We start from the raw sequence: 20005 nt of genomic DNA on the forward strand, positions 1-20005 counted from the left end.
AATTCACATGATCTCTGCATTAGCATCTCTTTGTCTCCCAAACACACACAGACACAGACACACACACACACACACACATACACACACACCCCTATATAATATAGCCTCAAGTTCATTCATCTATACTGATATAGAATATATTCATGTTTATTTATATTTTACTTTGAGTATCACAGTCTTTTTTGTCATTTGTGTAATTTAAAATTAAATTAATTCATTATTTACATCCTGACTGGAGTTTCCTATCCCTCCTCTCCTCTTATTCCCACCCCTATATCTCCCCTCCCTTTTTTGGATTTTGAGAAAGAATTTCTCTGTGTAGCACTGGATGCCCTGGAATTTGCCTTGTGGACCAAGCTGGTCTTGAACTCAAAGATCCACCTGCTTCTACCTCCCAAGGGTAGGATTAAAGTTGTGTGTCAACACAGTCCTTAACCCTACATACCTGGAAAAACTAATTTTTTCTGCATCAGATTTCTAAATCCTAGGACGACAGGCATGAACCAACATGCCATGTGTATTTACTCATCTTTTGCTCATACGGCGGAAATGAATCATAATATTAGTTCATTAGTGCAAACAATGAAGAAGCCTAAAAATGTGTTAACAGCATCTATAATGTACTGGACATTTTCAGGGTCTTAGTGCAACCATGGAAGACTGAGGGTGTCCAAGGAAGGGTAAGTTTGCAGCTTACACATTCCCCAGCCTCCCAGCATCCTGGAGACAATCAGACTCTTTGGACTCTAGTCAAGCAGGAACTCCTTTACTGCCTCCCATGTCAAGAAAAAAACCACAAAGCAGGAAAACAGCTAGCCAGTGGTTCTAATGGTCAGCCTATCATGTGCCTAGGTGCCCTATGCTTTACCTAGTGAACATGAGTCATTCATGCAGTGACCACATCAGGCTCAATGTTAGCAACCAATTACCCATTTTTATAAACATCACAGGACTCACCTTGCTGACCTCCTTTGAAGGACATCTTTGACTGGCTCATAAGTCCTTCAGACATTTATGGGTTTAAAATGCAAGAGCAGAGTAGTGGTGGCACATGCCTTTACTCCCAGTACTTGAGAGGCAGAGGCAGGCAGATCTCTTTTTGAGACCAGCCTGGTCTACAAGAGCCTCCAAAGCCACAGAGAAACTCTGTCTAAGAAACTCTGTCTTGAAAAACAGAAAATAAATAAATAAATAAATAAATAAATAAATAAATAAATAAAAGCAAGAGTGATACTAAACTACTAGCAAGGGTAGATGTAATGTGTAGTCTTCCTGCCAGCTCTTGGGTTCCACTGCTGCCTTAGCCCCCAAATGACACACAGGATGCTATATTAATCATATAGCTGTTGGCTGCTTGCTTAGTTTCTTATCGACTACCACTGACTTAATTATTAACTCATAACTGCTAATCTGAGTATTTCCATATGATCCTCTCTTACTGGAGAAAGGTTATGTACCTCTTACTTCTCCCATGTCCTACATTGTGACTCTCTGTGCCTCTGTTTCCCAGACTCCTGCTTGGCTCCTAGTCCCACCTAGCTTGTTTCCCTATTGGCCAACAGTGATCTATTTAATCAACCAATGAGACAACATATACACAGAAGGATCCCCCATCTGGTAGATGTGTTATTAAAGATAAAATCTGGTGTTTTGTCACCAACACTAAGGTTTTTTTATCCATCACCAAAATTTTTACTACTATTTTTATTTCATATACACCTATCCCAACCTGATGAAACTAGAGATTCCTGTTCCTTCAGACCTGGAGGGGCTTGTCACCATTATAAAGACGCACTACTTACTCTCTTTCCTCACATTTCCATGGGAAAAGATGGGGGTTTTCAATAACAGAGGTAGCTTTCAAGATTCTACCATTTCTGTCTGAAGTAAATAGATTTTTAATCCTTTATGTAATGATATCCACCAAATTCAGTTTACTAGGATCAATATAAAGCTTCTTATACCACAAAGATAATGGTGAAAATTTGGCTCTGTCACAATAGTAAGGAAAAGTTGGTTCATTGTAAGAATGGGCACAAATATACTGGATTCAAGTATAAGCTTTCTAGGACAGCATGACAGAGTGAGTGTTGGGAGACTCACCTCCATCAACTTCACTGTCTAGCTGTTACCAGAATCAGAATTTAGCATTCAGATGGTGGTGTCTTTGGAATGGTTCCAGGTGGAAGCTGGATAACCTGTGGGGCTGGGCAAACTTTGCCTGGACCCTGCTGCTTCTCTGTACAATGTTTCAGCACACTGTCTCCTGAGCAACACAGTAGGTTTTACATGAGTAACTCTTCAGTGGAAGCTGAGTTTTTAATGAATGATCCATCAGGATGTTTAGCACACTATAGGGACTATTGTCAGGATCCTACCTAATCAACAGCACCATTTGCAGTAATCTTAATGTCATTGACAACTCTGAAATCCCGAGCTCACTGGACAAGGTAGCAAAGCCCTGGCCAGTCTTCTGTAAAAGAGCAAAAGAGATGAGAGTGAGTGTCAAGTCCATGATGGAGACACCAAAGCTTGTGTCCACAGCTGGATACTGCCCTCTCTTCTCTGTCATCCATCCAAAAATACAGGGTCCAGACATTAGGTAACTATTCTTAAGTTTATAGAGCTATATGTGGTTCAATAGCAGCCAAGAGGACCTGAAATTGTGGAGGTGTTGCATATTCCAACCCGTACACAATCTTCATCCATCCCTTAGGAAAGAGGCTACTGTCTATTTAACTTTTACCTTACAAAATCTTGTTTAATATAAAATGTCTGGGTCTCATTTCCTGAATATGCCGGTGTCCAGCAGAACAATGACTTTCCCATGGGAAGAATATGAGTATGGCCATAAAATAAATCTGAGACTCTAATTTTTACACAAAAGCAATCACTAAGTAGATTCCATATTGTTCTGTTCAGTCTCCATTCAAAATCACGTTTCCATTTGTGAATAATGTAGACTCTTTAACAAGACATAAAGTAAAAGAAAGAAAGAATAAATAACTCAAACCAGTCATCATTATAATATTGGTATTTAGATGGTCATTTTGCACACTCATCTACAGATTCCTGTAGCAAGAAGTTAAATGCTTTGGGTTAAATGCTTTGTAGTCCAATGGGATGTTTGGAAATGTGAAATCAGGTGTGGCCAGGAGGGGCTTCTGAAATGACTTCAGTGTTTCTCATCTAAGGTTTTGTAATTCTGGATCCTCAAGGGAGAGCCGATTAACTGTTTCCAAAAAAGTTTCAGAGTGCCCTGAGTTCTAAGGTGTATATCTTGGTACCAAATTATCTTTTGGTATTCCTGGAACCCTCATTCAGCTTTTTTCTAGCCCATATATAATCCTCTGGGACTCCACTGGCCCACAGAACCCTTATATACCAGGTGACACAGCTACCATACTAGACTGGAACTCAGCAAGGATATCTTCCCTCTCCTTATCATCCTCCATTCCATTATTTTGAGAGTTACCCTTAGTCCTACTGCAGCCTGCCTCTTGAAACCCTTACCTCAGGCCACCAGCAACACAATGAGACTCAGCTTTTTGGGATGGACAAAAGGAATGTTTAATTATGTCCTGAGGCCCCTTTCAGCCTATTGTTCTACCACATCTCTGTTGTGATACATTGTTTATCACCTAATAAAGCCACTGGAGATGAATTTGGAAAGCTAGCTCTACTAGTTAGATATAGACACTATGCAGTGTTGGCACATACCTTTAATCCTAGGACTCAGAATTAAGAGGTAGATGATCTCTGCTAGTCCAATGCCACCCAGGGATACAAGAGATTGAATCAGTCTAAAAGAGTAAGAGAGATTATGCCTTTAATACCATGACTCATGAGAGGTTTTTAAGATGATAACAGGGTCTCAGAGCTTACATTCTTTCTCCAGCCACATTGGAGATAGGACACCAGTGTAAGCTGAGTATGTAGCAATATAGCAATCTGAGTGACTCTGAGGAGCAGTGAAATTGGGAACAGTTTGAGGATTGCCCCCTTTGGTCTGAGCTGAGGCAGTAGTAATAGCTAGTGGCTGGCTGCTTTTTCTTTTCTGATCTCATCTTGAAGCTGGAACACCAATACCAGGCCTTCATTTATTGTTAAAGATTGACATCTTCAATTCTTTTTTACTTTCCCCTGACCTGAAGAACAATGCACCAACAGGGAACCCTAAAACAACAAATTTGCTGGGATTCAAGGACCCTAGAACACTATATTTCTTTAGGACTGAGAGTGTGCAACAGCAAGAAAAGAAGATAGCACCCATCCAACAAAGATAAGACCAGATATCTACACCAAGAAACACTTCAATTATTAGAGCTTCAGATGCCAGATCCAAGCATATACACAAATATGTAAAACCAAGACAATATGCTTCCTACAGAAGCCAGTATTGCTACTGTTTTAGGGCCCAAAATAACAATTAGCTGAAGCACAAGACAAGGACTTGAAACTACCAATTGTGAGTATGTATAAAGGTCCTAAAGAGGGTGTGAATAAATGTTTTAATGAAGAATGTGAACACATAGGTGAATAAAATAATTAAAACAACTCCAGACGTGAAAGACTTTAGCAAGAAATAGAATTGTTGATGAAAATCCAAACAGAAATGAAATTGGAAGTTAGAAACTCAAGATGTTTAACAAAGACCCCAGAGGTATGCCTGACCAATATATTGGAAGACATAATTATTTCATGTGTTAAAAACTGTAGAAGTAAACAGACCAACAAAAATTATTAATAAAAGAAATGGTGTCATATACATACATGATATATGGCACACAAATCTATCAATACAAGAAAAGAAATCCAGCTTGAAAGAACATAAAATAACTAAAAATTTCTAACAGAATATTTTGATCATGTTTTCCATTTCCCTTAACTGCTCCCTTTTATCCACAAATCTCTACAAACCCTAAAAATGTTCTCCTGCCTATCTATATTTCTATCTGTCTGTCTGTCTGTCTATCTGTCTATCCATCTATCTTTCTCTCCATGAAAACCCACAACAACAAAATATTACAAAACTTCCAAATGAAAACAAAAAGTCAACAAAGAAAGAAACAAAATAATCACAGGGGGTGCATTTTGTGTTGGAGAAATATTGCTGACCTGCACCATGCCACAGAGTCTGGTTGCTATATGCAGTGATACCTATTGACAAAAGTACATTTCCATCAAGTATCATTATCTAATAACTTCTTAGTTAGCAATGGGCCCCCTTGTCTCCTTCAGTCCCTCAGTGCTGGGACCCTGTATGCTTTCAACCAGCACGGGTCTTGGTGACTTCAAATGTGTATCTTTTTGTTGCATCTGGAAGACACCATTTTCTTGGTGTCATTCTTCAATTCTGTCTGTTATAATCATTTGTGTCTTCTCCCACATAGATAACTGAGCCTTGAATGGAAGGGTCTGGTGAGAGCAGACCATGCTTCAAAGACTCTCTTTGTCTGTATATTATACAACCCTATGTCTCTGTGCTGACTACCATATACTGCAAGAAGAGATTTCACTGATGAGGCTTAAGCAAGACACTGATCAATGGGAATAACTGTATGTCATTAGGAGTCATTTAATTATACCATTATTTTATCAGAATCGTAATATTAAACTCTCTGTTAGACATGTGACCTACATAGTTCAATGTCTTTTCTACTTTAGTGGTGTCAGGTATGGTCTCCATCTCATATACTGACCCTTAAGTTCAATCAGAATAGTTGGTTATTACCATAACATTTGTACCACCATTGCACCAGTATACCTTGTATACCATTTCCTTTTGTATGTTCCAGGATTTATATACAGGAGGGACTGGTGAATATACTTCTCCTCAGGTATATGTAAAGTTCCTTTTTGTATCATGAATGCAGGTCAGTAGTGGTAAAGTTTATACTTAGGAACCAGCTCAATAATATTGGAAAATATCATAGGCAATGGAACCTTTCAGATTTGGGATAGCTTTCAATAACTTTGGCACTATTTTGTGATGTTTGCTGATTTCCTGCAACCCCTTTGTCTAATAAGTCAGTAAAATATAACCCATTCTTGCCATATCAGATTTTACTTGGTGGCATAGTATATGTAGTTAGGACATTGTCTCCTAAATTATATTGTGGCTACATTTAGATTCTTTCATATGTGTATGCATTTTCAGAAGCTTCTACAGCTTAGGTTTCCATAAGGCTTTTCAAAAGGACATTAGTGTTATATCAATCCTCATATATTTCCCTTACCTTTATATCCAATCCCCTTGCCATTTGATCTTCCAATTCTAGGTTCCCTGTTTACTCTCCACAATACTGTCTTACATATCTTCTTCCTTGGAAGCTTTTCTCTCCAGTACTATCTTCCGCGGATATTCACTTTGTAAAACACATATAAGAAATTCAAAAGTTAAAACAGAAATACAAGAGAAAATATATAATATTTGTCATTTTTTATCTTGATTACTTTAGTCAGGAATTTTTTTCTCCAACTTGATCCATTTACCTGAATATTTTACAGTTTTATTTTTCCTTAAGAGGTGAATGATATTCCACTGTGTAAATGTAACATTTTCTTGATCCATTCATCAGTTTTTGGAAATATAATATTTGGTTTTGGATTTTTGGTTATTATGAATAGAGCAGCAATTTCCCTGGATCAGCAGTTATCTCTGTACCAGGGTGTAGAGTGAGTATATGCCTCAGTTTCATTTTTCTGTGTAGTGAATTGGTTGCAGCTATGGGGCTACAATATTTCACAAAGTTCCGAGTGAAGGGCTAAGGATGTAAACGAAGACAAAGACAGGGGCTCATTCTTACAAGGAGAATGGCCTTTATTTTTTTACCATCTTTTTTATTTATTTTTAAATTTAAATTAGAAACAAGGTTTCTTCACAAGTCAGTTCCAGGTCCCTCTCTGTTTACCTCCCCTCCTCCCATGCCCTCTCCCCAACCCCCCCAATATCCCCTCATTCCCCAGGGAGGGTGAGGCCCTCCATGGGGGTGTCCATAGTCTGTCATTTCATCCAGGGCAGGGCCTAGACACTCACCCAAGAGTTCAGGGTGAGAGTGCACCTCACATTGTTGGATGGGAATCCAAAGTCCATTTGTATACCCGGGAAAAATACTGATCTACTACTGCCAGGAACAATAGATTAACTAGGACTCCTCACTGACATCTACATTCAGGGGGTCTTGATCAGTCCCATGCTGGATTCCCAAACATCAGTCTGTGATTCAAAAGCTAACCCTTGTCAGGTCAGCTGTTTCTGGGGGTTAAACCAGCCCAGTCTTAATCCCTTTGGTCATCAGTCCTCCCTCTCTGTTACTGGCTTTCTTGAGTTCAGCTCAGTGTTTAGCCGTGGGAGTCTGTCTCTTCTTCCATCAGCCACTGAATGAAGGTTCTGTTTCCCAGACTCTCTGGCCATGGAAACTATGTCTAAATTCCATATATGAGAGAGTACATGCCATGTTTCTCTTTTTGTGACTGGGTTACCTAGCTCAGGATGGTTTCTTCTAGTGTCATCCATTTGCCTGCAAATCTCAGGATTCCATTGTTTTCTTTTCTGCTGAATAGTACTCCATTGTGTAAATGTACCCACCACATTTTCTCTGTCCACTCTTTGGTTGAGGGGCATGTTTTTAACAAAAGCAGAGCATTATACACCAATGATGGACATGGTGGAAAAACACCAAGATCAGAAGCCTATGTTCCCAGGGCCTTCCAGCAAAGAGTGGGCCAATAACAGGAATTAGCATTTAGAAAATAAGGATGGCCAGAAAACAGGAATGCAGGCCTTACTGGGACAAGGGGACAAGAGGTGTTTTGCTAGAAGCTCCTAGTCACAAGCTGGTCAACACACCCCTATGGGGGAAGCGTGTAACAAATCTCCCTTTTTTATAAAAGTAAAAAATGAGCATCTGGCTTAGGTTGTCTGGGACATTAACATCTTTCTATCAATCATCGAGAAGCCTGCCTAGGCCTCACAGACACTCTGTCTTAGGTTAATAGATGTCCCCCAAGACTTATCTGTCATTGATTGTTCATTTGTCTAGCTGGCTCAACCAGGCCTGCCCTGAGGGGTAATCTGCTGCCAAGGAATGCATGAAAATGTCGCTGGGTTTGTGGCCTTTCATGTGGTAAAGGCAAACTAGGGCTAAAGACTCTGTTGTCCAGGGCCATAATCCAGGGGGTTGGGACCCACTATGTTTCTTAAGTAATAGGCCTTTCTGCTGCAGCCCCGATAAGAGGAGGGTCTTCCAAAAGGGGAGGTACCCTGGTCTCAGAATAGCCAATTAAGTCATGTAATTTATGAAACTGCCATTTGTTAATTAATATTTAAAGTGCTCAATTATAATTAATATAATTTTGGGAACTTAAAGCATCCTCCCCTGGGGGTTTATCCAGCATGCATGTCGTGGCAACTGGCCAAGAGATAGGGAAGCCAGAAACTGCAGTCGCCGTTATGTCAAAGTCTCTCCCATGTTCTATGAGGATGAGTGGGTTCTCTCCTGAGTGTTCCACTGGAGTAGGCATGACACCTGGAACACAAACCATCAAGGCTGATATTTCACCATTCCAACAGCCTTTTAAGCAGCATTCCTGAAGGAAATAATTAGGCATCTCCCATGGGAGTGTTATTGAATACAGCAAATGTCCAAGCAGGCAAATCCATTCTGATGGCTGTCTTTCCTAGGCTATGGTTGAGGTTCTTTACAGCTGGATGCACCTGACTCTGAAGACCCTCAGGCATCAGGACAGGTGGGTTCCTCATTAAAGCCTATCTGTCTATTGATGGCTGATGTGTATCAGCAGGAACAGAGCACACACAATGCTCCAGAACCCAAATTGGGGACTCACCATCCTGTGGCAATACACAAACAGACATTCGGACCCAAACCAAAACAGGATCTGGTGCTTCCAAAGACCTGAGGTTAGGTCTTTCCAGTTAACTAGAGGCTTTTGCTGTATAGCAGACAACCAATGACTGTCTTCTGAGTTGTTGCCAGAAGCATCCACAATTAAAATATTTAAGATATAGAGGATAAATGATAGAGTGAAGGGAGCCAAGGTGACTCCCAAGGTCCCTCTTCTTAACTTTAGCTAAATAGGCCTTTTGAGAGCAATGAGTATGTTTCACAATAGTCTGTCCTTAGGGATTGTAAGGAATTTTAGTTTTGAGGGAAATATCAAAATACAGACAAAAGTGATTGAAACCCCTGCTGAAATAGGCGGGGCCATTATTGGTCTTAATTTGTTTTGGGACCCCCATGTAAGCCAAAGCCTGTAAACAGTTGCACTTATCATCTTTTACTTTTTCACCAGAGTGGGCAGAAGCAAATATCAGGTGGGAAAAAGTATCTACAGAAACATGGACAAATTGCAATTTACCAAAGGATGTCATATGTGTTACATTTATTTGTCAAATGTGGTTGGGCAAAAGTCCTTGATGATTAACTCCCAAGTGAGGTACAGGAAGAAATTCTACACAAAGAGGGCAATCCTTAACTATCTGAACAGCCTGTTTTTTGATAATCCCAGTATGAAAGTGTAAGGACCTTGTGTTGAGATGAAAGTGCTTATGTAGGGATTGTGCTTTAGTGAGCCCCCATGGGATTTTCTTTGTTGAGGGGCTCTGGCAAAGGGGTGTGGGCCCTAAGATGTCCCACAACTATAGGTTTGCTTTGTTGCCATGGTAGACCTTGTAACTATAATAAACTCTCTTGTATCCTAGAAATGGGAACAACATAGGCAGCAGTCTCCAAGAGTTGGATAATATGAGCAACATATTGACTATCAGTATAGACGTTTAATGGTTCTGTGGGGAAGAGTTGTAGAGCCAAGACCAGGGCTGTAAGTTTGCCATTTGGGCAGAAGTTGTAGGAATTTTGGCTGTCTTAATTATGGGATAAGACATGACAACAGCTGTATCTTTAGAGGAACCATCTGTGAAAATCACTCACCCCTTAGAAATAGACTGAGAGACTATAATTTTTGGGAAAATCAAAGGATGTGTATTTTAAAAGGAAACCAAATTACTGGATGGGTAATGATTGTCAAAATAATTCTGGGTAGCAGAGAGAAAAATGACCTAATCACAATTATTATTTTGTAGCCACTCTACTTGTTGACAGGACAAAGGTGTAATAATCTGATCTGGTTCCTTGTCAAAGGTTTGTAAGGCAATCTTTTGCACTTTAAACAGAAGAGCAACTATAGCTTGGGGGTAGAATATCACAAATTTAGAAGGGGAGGCTCAAATATGAACCCAAAGAATGGGACTCTCTTGTCAAAAAAACTCGTGTGGGAGCATGATCAGAATAAAACACTAACAATTTTAGAGGCTGGGCATAGTCTATATAATCCAAATGAGCCCTTTCTAAGGCTTTTTTTTAATCAAATGAATATGCTCTCATCCTGTCGTAGTGAGGTCTCTAGGAGAGTCGGCATCCGAATCCCCTTGTAATATATCAAAAAGAGGTGTAAGTTGCCCAGTAATAATTTTTTAAGCTAGGTTTGATCCAATTGATATCTCTCAGAAGCTTTTGAAAATCATTTAAGATTTGAACAGTGTCTAGGCAAAGACCAACTTTTTGAGGGTGCACCCCATTATGAAGCAAGTGATGTTCTAAATAACGATATGGAAACTTCTTTTGTACCTTCTCTGGTGTTAATTGTAAGCCAGTCAATCCTAAGGTGGTCTGAAGATCCCCAAAAGTGTGGCCAGTAGCCATTGAGTTCTGCGCATAAACAGCTGGTTCGTAAAGAACCTGTTGGCTCAGAGCCACATAGGTTCCTGTGCCAGTAAGTACCTCCAAATTCCCACCAGGGAAACTGGCAGCCATACTGCTTCTCATTGTTTGGTCATACAGTTCTGGGCACTTAACAAGATGCCTCCAGACCAAACAATCTCCCCCTGACAGCACAGCATGACATAACCGCTGCCAGTCACTGGGGGCACAAACTAAGGCTGTAAAGGATCCAAAAACAGCCAGATTGAAAAGGACATGAGGTCCACATGTCACAGCCACCTCATTTAACTATTTCATTTTTCCAAAGACAAGAGGGGAATGTTTTCTCCTACCCTGGCCCTGAGGATGAAGACAGAGAGAACCAGACATTTAGGATTAAAGGCAGGGGGACACAGCTTAAGGGAGCATTTTTTAAGTTTATGTTTTCATTTGAAGATGCCTTTCTTAAGTTGAGGCTTTTTGCATTTCTCAGTCTCCTCCCCCGAAGAAGATGGGGAAGACTCAGAAGAAGGTGTATTAGAAACTTGAATTGATCTAAGCCTCTCAGTCTCATCCACTGATGAAGAGGAAAAGTACTCAGAAGAGGAAGTATTGGAAGCTTGAATTGATCTAACAGTCTTGGTCTTGAGCTTCTGTGAAGGCATCTTTAGCCTTTTTGACCTGTCCTCTCACTACTGTATTATCACTAATAAGCATGTCCTTAACAAGACTCCACAGAGTAAAGGAACAATTGGTATGGTGTTTGGCCCTTTGTTATGTAAATTTCTTTGCAGGTTCACTCTAACCTGGTTCAAATCAAGGGAATTAAGATCACCAGAGACCAAAAACCAAGGGTTGACTTTATTTATAGTCGTTAAGAAGTCTTTAGCTGTCTTATGGCTGATATTTGTGACCTGACTTTAACAATTGGATTAAATGGTCCTCCAAAAGAGGGTAGGAACTAGAAGCACCCATACATAATACACTCACTCCTAACCTTAATGAGAATGTTGGCTGGCTTTTTGTCGGGGTGGGCTTTCACGAAGTCCCTGATAATCCTAACCCCAGTGGATCAAGTCAGGTATGGGCCCTAACTTTAAACTTTAAAGCCTCTATGGGGGCTGATTCACCATTTGCGGCCTGACTCAGTACCCTTAATTTGGTACCACTATCAAAAACCGCCTTTCTGTGGGAGCTGACTCTTGGGAAAACCCCTGACAATCCTGACCGCAACAGGTCAAGTGAGGGCTGGACTCTAACCTTTTTTCAGGACTATAACTCTATTAGAGCTTGAAGTCAGAGATGGTGATTCCTCCAGAAGTTCCTTTATTGTACAGGTTTCTTTTGGCTATCCTGGATCTTTTGTTTTTCCACATAAAGTTAGGTATTATTTTTTCAAGGTCTGTGAAGAATTATAACACTATTTTGATGGGGATTGCATTGAATCTGTAGATTACTATGCCAACATTGCCATTTTTACTATGTTGAATCCAACAGCATGGTAGATCTTTCCATTTTCTGATGTCTTCTTTAAATTATTTCTTTAAAGAATCAAAGTTCTTGCAAAACAGGTCTATCACTTGTTTGGTTAGCATTACCCCAAGATATTTTATGTTGTTTTTGGCTATTTTAGAGGGTGATGTTTCTCTGATTTCTTTCTCAACCCATTTATCATGTGTATATAGTAGGGCTAATGATTTTTTTGAGTTAATCTTGTAACTTGCCACTTTACTGAAAGTGTTTATCAGTTGTAAGAGTTTCCTGGTAGAGGTTTTCAGGTCACTTATGTAAACTATCTTTCATTTGCATATAGTGAAATCTTGACTTCTTTCATTCCAATTTGTATCCCCTTGATCTCCTTTTGTTATCTCATTGTTCTACCTAGAAATTCAAGTAAAACATTGAAGAGATTTTGAGAGAATGGACAGCCTTACCTTGTTCCTGATTTTAAAGGAATCAACGTTGAATTCCTCTCCATTTATTTTTATGTTGGCTGTTGGTGTACTGTATATTGCTTTTATTATATTTAATTATGCTCCTGATATCCATGATCTCTCCAAGACATTTATCATAAAGTGGTATTGGATTTTATCAAAGGTTTTTTCAGCATCTAGTGAGATGATCACGTGTTTTTCTTTTTTAGGTTATCTATATGGCAGATTACATTGATGGAATTTCATATGCTGAACCATCCCTGCATCTCTGGAATGAAGCCTACTTGGTCATGGTAGATGATTTCTCTGATGTGTTCTTGGATTTGACTTGCCAGTAATTTACTGAATATCTGTGTATCAATGTTCATGAGGGATATTGTTCTGTATTTCTCTTTCTTAGTTGTCTCTTTGTATGACTTGGGTACCAAGGTAATTGTAGCCTCAGAAAGAGTGGGGCATTGAACCTTCCAATTCTATTTCGCGGTATTAGTTCTTCTTTGAATTTTTGGTAGATTTCTGCACCTATACCATCTGTCCCTGGGCTTTTATTTTAGTTGGAAGACTCTTGATGACTATTATATTTAAGGTTATAGGCCTTTTTAAATTGTTACCAGTTCTTTATTTAATTATGGTAAGTGGTATCTACCCAGAAAAAATATCAATTTCCTTTAGATTTTTGAATTTTTTGGAGTACAAGTTTTCAAAGTATAACCTGATGATTCTCTGGATTTCCTCAGTGTCCATTGATATGTTCCCCTTTTCATTTCTGATTTTGTTAATTCATATGTTCTATCTCTGCCTTTTGGTTAGTTTGGATAAAGAATTTTCTATTTTGTTGATTTTCTCGAAGAACCAACTCTATTTTACATTGATTGTTTGTATTTTTCTTTGTTTCTTCTTTATTGATTTCAGCCCACAAATTGATTATTTCCTGATGTCTACACCTCTGGTGTGTTTGCTTCCTTTTGTTCTACAGCTTATAGTTGTGCTGGTAATTCTCTAGTGTGACTATTCTCCAGTTTCTTCATGTGATCACTTAGTGCTATAGACTTTCCTCTTGACACTACTTTCAAAGTGTTCCATAAATTTGAGTATGTTGTGTCTTCATTCTCATTGAATTCTAGAAAGTCTTTAATTTCTTTCTTTCTTCCTTGACCCAGGAATGGTGCTATTTCACATTGCTTCCTTTTGTTCTACAGCTTATAGTTGTGCTGGTAATTCTCTAGTGTGACTATTCTCCAGTTTCTTCATGTGATCACTTAGTGCTATAGACTTTCCTCTTGACACTACTTTCAAAGTGTTCCATAAATTTGAGTATGTTGTGTCTTCATTCTCATTGAATTCTAGAAAGTCTTTAATTTCTTTCTTTCTTCCTTGACCCAGGAATGGTGCTATTTCACATTGTTCAATTTCCATGAGTTTGTAGGATTTCTGCAATTTGTTGTTGAATTATAACTTTAAAGCATGGTGGTCTGATATTCCACAGATGGATATTCCATTTTTTAATGTGTTGAGATTTACAATGTTGCCAAGTATGTGGTCTATTTCAGAGAAGGTTCCACATGGTGCTGATAAGAAGGTATATTCTTTTGTGTTTGAATGGAATGTTCCATAGATGTCTGTTAAATCCAATTGGGTCATAACTTTTGTTAGTTCCTTTGCTTCTTTGTTAAGTTTCTGTCTTGTTTCCCTGTCTAATGGTGAGAGTGGAGTGTTGAAGTCTCCTACTATAAGCATGGGAGGTTTTATGTGTGATTTGAGATTTAGTAATGTTTCTTTTACAAATGTGGGTGCCTTTATATTTGGGGCATAGATGTTCAGAATTGAGACTTCATTCTACTAGATTTTTCCTGTGATGAATATGAAATGACCTTCTTCCACCCTTTTTATTTACTTTAGTTTGAAGACTAGTTTTTTAGATGCTAGAATAGCTACACCAGGTTTTGTCTTGGGTGCATTTGATTGGAAAATCTTTTTCCAATCCTTTACTCTGATGTAACATCTGTCTTTGAAGTTGAGGTGTGTTTTTTGTATGCAGCAGAATGAAGGATTCTGTTTTTGTATCCATTCTGTTAGCCTGTGTCTTTTCATATGTAAATTAAGACCATTAATACTGAGGGAAATTAAGGCCCATTGATTGCTAATTTTTGTTTGTTGTGGGTTTATTTTTGGTGGTGGTATTGTGTGCAGATTTACCCTGCTTTTACTTTTGACTTTTGTTAAAGTGAGATTATCTATTGCCTATGTTTTTGTAAATGAAGTTAACTTCCTTAGTTTAGAGTTTTCTTTCCATTATTTTTTTTTTTGTAGAACTGGATTAGTGGATATGTATTGTTTAAATCTGTTTTTTTTTTCCAAGGAATATCCTTTTTTCTCCGTCTATAGTGACTGAAATCTTTGCTGGGTATAATAGTCTGGGTTGGAATCTATGGTATTCTAATGTTAGTAGAATATCTGTCCAGGACCTTCTGGCTTTCAGAGTTTCCACGGAGAAGTCAGGTATAATTCTTGTACGTTTGCCTTTACTTGTTACTTGGCATTTTTCCTTTACTACTCTTAATATTCTTTCTTTATTCTGCATGTTTGGTGTTTTGATTATTATGTGGCAAGGGAATTTTTTGTAGTCTACTCTATTTGGTGTTCTGTAAGCTTCTTGTACTTTCATTGGCATATATTACTTTAGGTTGTGAAAGTTTTCATCTATGATTTTGTTGAGTATGTGTTCTGCACCTTTGAGCTGTGTTTCTTCACCTTCTTCTATACCCATTATTATTATATTTGCCCTTTTCATTGTGTACCATATTTCCTGGATATTTTGTGTTAGGGATTTGTTGAATTTAAGATTTTCTTTGGTCGATGAATCTATTCTCCTAGTTTATCTTCAACTCCTGATATTCTATCTTCAATTTCTTGTTTTCTGCTGGTTATGCTGGCATCTGTAATTCCTGACCCTTTTTATAGATTTTCTAATTCCAACATTCCTTTAGACTGTGGGGTTTTTTTTTTGTTTGCTTTTTTTTTCTGTCTCTATTTCGGCTTTCAAACCTTGCACTGTTTGAATTGTTTCTTGCAATTTTTGGTTTGACATCCCCTCCATTTCTTAAGATGTTGTTTGCTTTTTCTTTCATCTCTTTAAAATGATTTTTCTCATTTTCTCTTTTAGTGAATCTATCAATTTCATGAAGTTTTTTAAGGTTGTTTTCATCTGCTTCATCTGTGTTTGGATGTTCATGTCTTGCTGCTGTAGAGTTCCTAGACTCTGTTGGCATCATACTTGTTTTTTAGTTGTTGAATGTGTTCTTATATCGCTGTCTTTCCATCATTTCTTTCAGTGGGTGCATGTGGGGTCTCTTCCTCTCCTGTCAGATACAGCCCCAAGGTTCTCTTCTGGTATGTGCTAGCAGGTCCAATACTCTGATGGGTCTCATGGTGGGTGTAGGCATGTCTGAAACATCCCTCTCCCTGTGACTGGAGGTGGGACTAGCACTGGGATGTCAGGACACTTTTGATGGTTTGGTCCCTCTGGAGCTAGCTGACCTGCCTGTAGTCCCGAGCTCAGTAGATTCCAAAGAGGGAAAGCAGAAATCGGGCCTGAGACAGGTGTCCACACTCACCTTTCCCTTGAGTGGGGCAGGGCAGGAGCCATAATTATTAAAGCGTAAAATATCACTGAAGCCAAATGGCACCAAAAATTAACAACACAATGACAATTAGCACACATATTTCAAAAGTAATTTAAACATCAGTGGAATCTGTTGATCTGTCTGTATGTTGGTCTGTCAATCTGTCATTCCTATTCCCCTTCTTGTTCACTCTCCTCTTGTCTTTCAGTCTTCCTTTCCCTGTCCTCTTTTATTCCATTCTTCCACTCTTTCCTTAGCGTTTTACTAGGGCTTAAGATAACACATACAGCAAAAGCGAAATGTATATCTTAGCAGCTTACCCAAAGAGAAGAATGAAGATGAGAAAGAAAAGAAGTCATGCTGTTAGAGTTAAGACAGCATTGAGATAAGGTACATGGTAGATGTGGTGATTTGAGTGAGTATTTTACCCACATGATCTGTCAATTGACTACTTGTTCCAAAACTAGTGGTTCTGTCTAGATAAGTTAAGGAGGTGAGATTTTGGTGGAGGAGTTATGTTACTGGGGTTTGCAATTTTAAAGCCTTGCACAATATCTGTTGTACAGATTGTCACGGAAAATGTGGACCACTAGCTTCTGCTCCTGTTACCATGACTGTCATTTCTTTAACATCACAGATGTTTATATATCTTAAACCATAAGCCCATAAAACACTCTTACTTCTATGAAATGCCTTGTCCATTGTGTTTTGCCAAAGTAAAGGAAAAGTAACTAATACAGTGGAGAGTCAGCCATGTGAGAGGTTAGGGGAGTGTTAGGGGAAGAGTAAGGAAGCACAAAGCACCAGAGAAAGCAAACTTCAGCCTCTGGTCACCATCCAAAAGAAAGAACCAAAAAGGAAGGAAAAGGAAAAAAAACGTTATTCTAAATAAGATCCCAGAAAGGTTGAAAAATCCAATGGAATATTTTAGCAGATTGCTGGACCTACTGTTATAGAATTCTGACCCATGAGTTTGCCTTCAGAGGTTTCTTCAGGAAATTTTAATTCTGCTGGCCATCTCCCTGAAATCTTGGTCAAAAGAATTGAGCCCAGAAGCTTCTCAGTTTCAGGAGGTCCCATTTATTAATTGTCAATTTCAGTGTCTGTCCTACTGGTGTTATGTTCAGGAAGTAGTCTCCTGTACCAATTCCTTCAAGGGTACCTCCCATTTTCTCTTCTAAGAGTTTCAGTGTGACTGGATCTATGTTGATGTCTTGATACATTTGGACTTAAGTTTTGTGCATGGCAATAGACATAGTTCCATCTGCAGTCTTCAACATGCCAGCACCATTTGTTGAAGATGCTGTCTTTTTTCCAATATATAATTGTAGCTTCTTTGTCAAAAATCAAGTGTTTGTAGGTGTATGAGTTAATATCAGTGTTTTCAATTTGATTACATTTGTCTACCTGTCTATTTTTGTGCCAATACCACGCTGTTTTAAGGACTATAGCTCTATAATAGAGCTTGAAGTCAGGAATGGTGATGCCTCTGGAAATTCCTTTATTGTACAGGGTTGTTTTGTCTAATCTGGATATTTGTTTTTCCATATAAAGTTGAGTGTTGTTCTTTCAAGGTGTGTGAAAAATTGTGCCAGTATTTTGATGGGGGTTGGATTGAATCTCTAGATTGCTTTTAGTAAGATTACCATTTTTACTATGTTAATCCTACCAATCCAAGATCATGGGAGATCTTTCCATTTTCTGGTATCTTGTTTAATTTTTTTCTTTAAAGACTCAAAGTTCTTGCTGTACAGATCTTTCACTTGTTTGGTTAGCATTAACCCCAAATATTTTATGTTGTTTGGGGTTATTGTAAAAGGTGATGTTTCTCTGATTTCTTTCTCAGCCCATTTACCATCTGAATATAATAGGGCTATAATTTTTTTGAGTTAACCTTGTATCCTGACACTTTGCTGAAGGTATTTATCAGATGTAGCAGTTCCCTTGTAAAGTCTTTCGGGTCACCTATCTAAACTATCATATCATCTGCTGTAAGACAAAGGACCTAGTCAACAAGACAAAAAGGCAGCCCACAGAATGGGGAAAGATATTCACTCATCCCACATCTGATAGAGAACTTATCTCCAAAATTTATAATGAACTGAAGAAGCAAGACTCCAAAACACCAAAGGATCCAATTAAAAAGTGGGCTACAGAACTAAATAGAGAATTCTCAATAGAGGAGACTACAATGGCCGAGAGACACTTGAGAAAGTGGTCAACATCCTTAGCCATCAGGGAAATGCAAATCAAAACAACTCTGAGATACCATCTCACTCCTGTCAGAATGGCTAAAATCGAAAACACCAATGGCAATTTATGTTGGAGAGAATGTGGAGAGAGGGGTACACTCCTCTACTGCTCATGAGAGTGCCAACTTATACAGCCACTATGGAAATCAGTATGAAGATTCCCCAGGAAAATGGGAATCAGTCTACCACAAGATCCAGCAATTCCACTCTTAGGCATATACCCAAAAGATGTACATTCATACAATAAGGACATCTGTTTCACTATGTTCATAGCAGCATTATTTGTAATAGCCCAAACCTGGAAGGAAACTAGATGCCCATCAACTGAAGAATGGATAGAGAAAATGTGGTTCATTTACACAATGGAGTACTACTCAACGAAAAAAAAGAAACAATGGAATCTTGAAAATTGCAGGCAAATGGATGGTACTAGAAGAAACCATCCTGAGTGAGGTAACCCAGTCACGAAAAGGCAAACATGGTATGTACTCACTCATATATGGATTTTAGGCCTGAAATAGGTAATGCCAGCCTACAATACCCAGCCAGAAAGTTTGGGAAACAGGGAGGACCCTAATAGAGATATGCACAGTAACCCAGAGAAGGGGAACAGGGCAGAATCTTCTTAGGAGATTGGGAGTATGGGGGGAGGGATGAGGAAGCTGGAAGAATAGTAGGAAAGAGGAGGACATGGGGGAGCAGGAGAGTTGAGTAAGAGGAAGAATATATGAGAGAAGGATGAGAGATACCACAATAGATGGAACCATTATAGGTTTGAAGAGAGATCTGGTACTTGTGAGATGTCCAGAGGCCTGCAAGGATGATACCAACTGGCAATATAACCAATCATGGAGAGGCTACCTTAAATGCCCTTTCCTATAACGCAATTGATGACTACCCTATATGCCATCATAGAGTTTTCATCCAGTGGCTGAAGGGAGCAGAGGCAGACACCCACAGCTAAACACTGAACTGAACCCCTGGAACCCTGTTTCAGCAAGGGAGGAGTGATGACCAAAGGAATTATGACTTGGCAGGTGAAACCCACAGAATCAGCTGACCTGAACAAGGGGGAGCTCATAAACCCCAGACTGATAGCTGAGAGGTCAGCATGGGACTGAACCAGACCCCCTGAATGTGGGTGTCAGTAAGGAGGCCTCAGTATCCTTTGGGGCCTCAGGCAATATATCAGAATTTAGTTCTGTCATTCAGATGGACTTTGGGAGCCAATTCCACGTGGAGGGATGCTGTCTCTGCCTGAACACATAGGCAAGGGCCTAGGCCCTGCCCCAGATCATATGACAGACTTTCGAGATTCCCCAAGAAGGGCTTCACCCTCCTTGGAGAGTGGAGTGGGGAGTGGGGAAGGATTGAAGGGGGGAAAGAGAGCTAGGATTGACATGTAAAGCAAACTTGTTTCTAATTTAAACTAAATTTGAAAAAATTTTTTAAATGTTGAGGAATGAAAATAATAA

General features: G+C 39.1%; 2 protein-coding genes across 16 annotated transcripts in view; both read right to left on the bottom strand.

Moving 5' to 3' along the window:
- The window catches only part of LOC101839749 (Ig lambda-1 chain V region S43), a 612967-nt gene that overhangs the window by 222472 nt on the left and 370490 nt on the right, over positions 1 to 20005 (bottom strand). The window lies entirely within an intron of this gene.
- Positions 1 to 20005, bottom strand: part of LOC101841371 (Ig lambda-3 chain C region) — a 388037-nt gene that overhangs the window by 218994 nt on the left and 149038 nt on the right. The window lies entirely within an intron of this gene.

Source organism: Mesocricetus auratus, unplaced genomic scaffold (genome assembly GCF_017639785.1).
Source record: "Mesocricetus auratus isolate SY011 unplaced genomic scaffold, BCM_Maur_2.0 Super-Scaffold_100008, whole genome shotgun sequence".
Classification (NCBI taxonomy): Eukaryota; Metazoa; Chordata; class Mammalia; order Rodentia; family Cricetidae; genus Mesocricetus; species Mesocricetus auratus.